Here is a 6,182-nt window from a genome sequence, read left to right as displayed (position 1 = left end):
GCAATAAAAGCCTCATCTGGAAGCCCCTTGTTTTAAAGTACTTTTTTTATCTTTCTAAAACTCCTCCACACATGATGCCTGTTGATTTGTAGTGCTAGGAACCACCCCTCTGAAATCACAACAAAACACCGAGAGTGCTCCCAGGGGGAAGGCTTCTTGTGCTCCCAATTGAAATGCATTTTGCAGCTATTCCATCTTTTCCTCATTAACAGATTTTTCCTTAGATGCATAGTTTACTGTATGTAGATGTATAATAGACACAGGTTTCAGTAGCAGATGGCTCATTTTATTTTAATAGTACTAAAGATGGCTTTATCTCTCTTTTTTAAAAAAAATCAAAGTACAACATTCTTACGAGGATATTTTCACATAAAAATTCCCTTTACGTATTATACTAATACTCCATTTATCATTCCTTATAATACTGATTCAGCTTTTCCCATGCTTGTGCATATGTTGCCAAAATGACACCATCCATCCACAGTGGCAGCTGGTGCCCACTGAGGTTGGTGGGGTGGCGGGTGGGGTCACCAGAGGCAGGCCAAGCTACACTGCGTTTGCTACCCAACACCCTCTCTTGCAAGATCTAAGTACACTTACAGACCAATCCTAGGGCCCTTAGACAGAGTCTGGGGGGCCACAGGATAGGTTGGATTTGTGGACCCTAGCCTGGAGACAGCGCTCCAAGCTCGGACCCAGGAGTCTGAGCTCCCTTCCCCCTCCCCCTTGCAGCTGGCGCAGAGAAAACCACACTGCTGCCTTGAAAAGGTGACTTCAGAAAGGAATGAAAGGGTGCGTTCCCATGAGCGGGTTGGGAATGAGACTGGGAAGGCTGGCTGATGCCATATCCACAGGCCTCCCCAGCCTCCTTCCCTCCCCCTCCCCTACGCCTGAGCTGGACAGGTAAAAGCATCCATCTAGCTAAAATGCAGAGTGAGGGGAGCACAGAGGCAAAGATAAAGTTTGGAGGCTTATGGCCACCCCCATAGGACTGCGGCTTGTTAACCATGACGGGTGGCTTGTTAACAACCCTGAACAACTCAACAGTAAACCATGTGCTTTCAAGGTGGCTTGTTCAAGAAAAATAAGCTACACTGCATGGTTAACAAGCCACCCTGTGAAAACTGTCCTGGGTTTAGACAACATGCTAACCCATGGTTCAGCAAACAACCCATGGTTCAGCAACAACCCACACTCAACTATTGAGCGTGGGTTGGCATGTTGTGCAAACCCAGTCTCTCTCTCTCTTCCTTCACCTCCTCAAAGAAAAAAAAGCACGAGTGCTGAAAAAAAGTCTGAACACACCTGAGGCAGCCACCTTGCTGAGCAGGTTTGGGTCTGGTCAGTGCTTGGTTGAGCAAGCTCTGTAGGCACAGATTTTTGACTGACTGTTGTGGGTCAGGGAATAAAACTGGACAGGGGCTGGGAGGAGAATGGACTGGAGCAGCTGGAACTCTGGACCAAATTTTGTTGCAGAGTCAAACGAACGTCGGCCATTGAGAAATATATTTATTTTGCACCTGTCTACCACCTCTGCTGAGTATATAATATGTTATTTTTTTCTACAATGGCAATGTCTCAGATTATAAAGAACTAAACATTTAAAAGAGGGATAACATTCCTTTGTCTAATAAGATGATATGGATATTCTAGCAGTCGTTAGCAGTTTGGAAACAAATTTTATATCCTCTTTCTCTGCATGTCCTTTTAAATATGTTTAACAACACAACCACTGGATCTGTTGGTAATTCATGTCATATGATCTAGTTCCATAAAGTTATCTACCAATATTTGAGAATTCCACATTTCCAGAAAATATGGAATATTTCCACTCCTAGTTCTTCACATCCTCAGCACGTCAGTTGCTAATTAATACTACTAGAAAATTTATTTTATTTATTTTTATTTATTTATTGCATTTATATCCTGCCTTTTTTCCTCCAAGGAACTCAAGGCAGCGTACATGATCCTCCTCCTTCCTCCATTTTATCCTCACAACAACAACCCTGTGAGGTAGGTTGGGCTGAGAGTCTGTGACTGGCCCAAAGTCACCCAGTGAGCTTCCATGGCCGAGTGGGGATTAGAACCCGGATCTCCCGACTCCCAGTCCAGCACTCTAGCCACTACACCACACTAGCTCTCCACACAAATCTATCTGTTTTTAAAGGGGGTGGGTGTTATAAAAGGGTAGCACAGGATTTCAGACTTTTAAACACCAACTTTTCTCAGCAGCTTTTTGGATCTGACATTCTCCTCTCTGACACTTAAGAAGCCTTCAATTGAAGATCAGCTGATGCCTGTCTATATTTGTTCCTCTGGCTCATCACTGGCATGCTACTCTTGGAAACAAGCAGCTATCTCGTGTTACAGCAATAAGTCTTCAGTTGCAGTTGTAGAAAGCTGGCAGGGAACTGCCATCATATGAAAATCAAGGCCTATTAGGGGAAATAGACATGAAGTTTACGGTCATTGGGCCATAAGAAGAAATTACGGATTCTTAACGCAGAAGGCAAGTTTTTAAATAGCAACATTCTCCATTTTTAAAATCCTCTGTAGATTACTGAAACTTGATTACTTAAATCTGCTGCATCTATGCTGCTAAAACTGAACATATGCCATATAATCTAAAAAAAGAAAACAAAATGTATTTAAGACATAAATGCCTGATAAATTTAGACCAATGAGAGCAACTGAACAGCTTTGAAAAGATTAGAACACTTTTCTGTGTTCTGTAACAGTGTTTTTTTTTAACTGCATTCAGGTTTATGAAATGAATTTACATTTTGGAAAACAGAATCTATGGCTTTAAATGTAGCAAAGGTCAGGAAGACAAATGTGGGGGGAGAGTGCTGGGTGAACTTAGAACACCGGTGGCTTTGAGGGTAAAATGCTTTGAATGAACAAGCCTGTCTCCTTTCAAACACTCCATGCTGACATGCAAATTACTGAGGATGAAATGTGCAGAGAAGCCTGTTATGGGCTGCACTATCTGCAAATAACTGACCAAAGGAGAATTATTCCTTCTATTTCTGATATTCAGGCAATGAGTGTCGGTGTTTATATAGCCAAAACGCCACCCCCGACACACAAGAGGGAGGTATCAGCAGGCTTGGAGGAACCTAGAGTTTTGCAGAAGTACAAAACAGTATTTTAAAACCCCCTCAAGGGGGTGGGTCAGTGGGGAGAACCCCCACAAAAGAGCCCAAGGAAGACTGAGTGTGCTCAGTGGCCAGAGAATACTATGTGACTCTTGGGGGCGGGGGGCAGGGGTAGAGATGGGAAAGAAAACTGGGTGGGTGGGTGGAAAGAAAACTGGGTGGGAAATGGAATAGATGAAGAATGGATGGGAAGAAAACTGGGTGGGAGCGGGAACAGAAGAACTGAGTATTGCAGTGGAGGCCATAGCTGACCAACTGGGACACTGAACAAGAAGCCCTCCATGCTGCAACATCTCACTTGCTTCTTTTCTATTGTCCATTCTGTTTGTGTTATTGGAACATTATTTTAACTCCTGTTAGTAGAAGAGAAAAACACTGGGGAAGAGTAGTGATGATTAAGGAAAGAAAACAGAAAACAAAGAGTCTTGATGCACCTTAAAAGCTTACAGTCTTGCCTACAAAAACTCAAGCTACAAGACATTTACTATCCAGTAAAGCTGCTATCTGCTTAAGGGTGCAGTCCTTTGGGATCGGCCCTCAATGCTCGGAAGCCTCCGAGCTCGGAAGCTTACGAGTCTCCAAAGCAGAGTGGGAGGTGCGCTGTGTCTCCCATTCTGCAATTTAGCTAGACAGGCATTTACACCCATCTAGCTGAGGTGTTGGGGGATGGAGGGAAAGAGGCTGGGGCAGGCTGGGGATACAGTGTAAGCCCTCCCCTCTCTGACCCACCACGCCCTCTTTCCCTCCTCTCCGACGTCACATTTGCAAGCTTGGAGAAGCAGCCAGTGCAGTTCTCTCTGCTCCAGCTGCAAGGGGTAGGGGTAGGGGTGGGGAGCTCAGACCCCTGGGTCTGAGGTCAGAGTGCTGACTCCAGCCTTGGATCCAGGAATCCCAAAAATCCCATGACCTGCCCGATGCTGTCTAGGAGCTCTCTTAATAAATTTTAATCAAAAACATAGTTTTGGTTGACTAATGCATTCAGCGGTCAGATCTGAATATGGGTAAACAATGTTTCTGAAGGAAGAAGCATATGTTCCTTGATTTTAGGTGATGCACACATATTGCAGCAGGCATCAGCTTAGAAGCAGTGGTGTAGTGGAGCCAGGGTTTGCAGGGTCAAAGCACCGAGATATTTTCTTTAGCCGGGACTATGGCATTCTCTGCCACCCCCCTCAGACTTCACTGTTCTCGCTGAGCTTAGCAGCAGTCCTCACAGTAGCTGGACTTTCTCAGCAACAATATATTGTTCTGAGCTATTGTAACGCAAAGTATGGGGGGGCTTGGTCCTGAATGGGTAATTAAGACCCATTCGCATTACCAAAGACTTACAAAAGACGTATATAATACAAAGGCAGAGAGAGATGGGTCAGCACAGCCGCCTGCATTTTTGGACTCTCCCTGGGAGTGTCATGATGAGTGCCTGCACTTCAGAAATTACCACTACACCACTCCTCAGAAGAGGCATTCCTTATATGTGCAAGGAAAAGGAGAATGCCTCTTTTAAGATAGTGGTTGCCATTTGCTGTTTTGTAAGTGCATATTAATGTGTGTGTGTGTGTAAGTATGTACCTGCCCAATTAATTGGAGACACCTTTTTAGTTGATTAATAGTGAAATCCTATACATCTCTAGTTGGAATTAAGCCCCATTGAGTGCAATGGAACTTACTCTCAAGTAAATCTGTAAAGGGTGATCATGCTGGCTGGGGCTGATGGGAATTATTTATTATTATTATTATTATTATTATTATTTCCATTTCCATTTCCATACCGCACCATAGCTGAAGCTCTCTGGGCAGTTTACAGAAGTTGACATCCCAACATGTCTGCAGGGCACCAGGTTGGGGAAGGCTGGTTGGGTCCTTGCTACTCAAGAGAGCCCCCACCCCATTATGTTCCTCTCCAGGCATTAAAATCACCGATGCTGCTTTGCAGGGGAGGCCAGTGGCTCCAATGTCAGCCAGGCAGTGAATCCACTCCAAGTTTCAGTCAGAACTCTAAAGGAGCTATCGAGGGTGCTGGATAGCAACTTGAGACTGGTTCTGACTGCAACCAGGAGTGGATTCACCACCCACTAGCATCAGAGCCTATGGGGGGGGGGAGTGTATGCCACTGGCTGTACTTCCTGAATGGTTAGTGCCCCACTTTTGTCAAACGCTTTGAATTGCAGCTGAAAGTCCTGACTTTGCTCCCATCTGGGTGTATTCCTTTCAACTTCAATGTGGTGGTATACAGAGGCCAACTGCCAAAACAGTTATCCTTGTTCCAATATTTCTGGCCCTGACTGTACATGCTGCCACCAGCTGGGGGGGACGACAATCTATTTACTTAGGATTAATGCAGCGACATTTAACCTCTTTCAGCCTGAGGGCCAAATACCAGTTTGGAGACGGTCTCAGGGCTGTATTCTAGTGGTGGGCGGGGTCAAAGAAAAAGGGGCAGGACAAAAAATACCAGCACACTTTAGCTTAAAGCTCTTACTGCCAGAAAGGAAGCCTTAGGAGAGACATTCCAACCTTTTAGAATGGGGGTAGGGAAACGACACAATAGCCAGGAAGCCACCAAACAATCAGTAGTTGGGGGAAAGGCGTGGGGCCAGAAGAAGGGGCGCGGCCATCTAGGAGAAGGTCAGGGCCTGATTTGCTCCTTGTACCCCTGGCTTAATGGGATGGTGCTGATTGGCTTTGTTTCTGAACTGCTGGTTCTTGGTTCTTTCTTTACTATTTTTATGGTTTGTGTTGTGTACATCACGTGACTGTAGCTCTGAAACAGACAGACATATAAACCAGAAACTGGATCGTGCTTTAGTTTTAAGATGCTCCGGGGCTCTATTTTATCTACTCCAAGTCAACATGACTACCCTTCTGCATATTAAAATCTCTATATTCCATTCCTTCCTTCCTATCACCATGTCTATACAGGTCTTCCTTCACCTGTCCTGAAGATCTTATAGCAGATTTTACCTCTCCTGCTCATTTTACCTCTACTGCATCTTAAGACCGACATCCACTATTTCCAATTACATG

The sequence above is a fragment of the Heloderma suspectum genome, chromosome 11 (genome assembly GCF_057233095.1).
Source record: "Heloderma suspectum isolate Gila_16-S chromosome 11, 16-S_ref, whole genome shotgun sequence".
Classification (NCBI taxonomy): Eukaryota; Metazoa; Chordata; class Lepidosauria; order Squamata; family Helodermatidae; genus Heloderma; species Heloderma suspectum.
Note: the sequence above shows the minus strand (reverse complement) of the source record.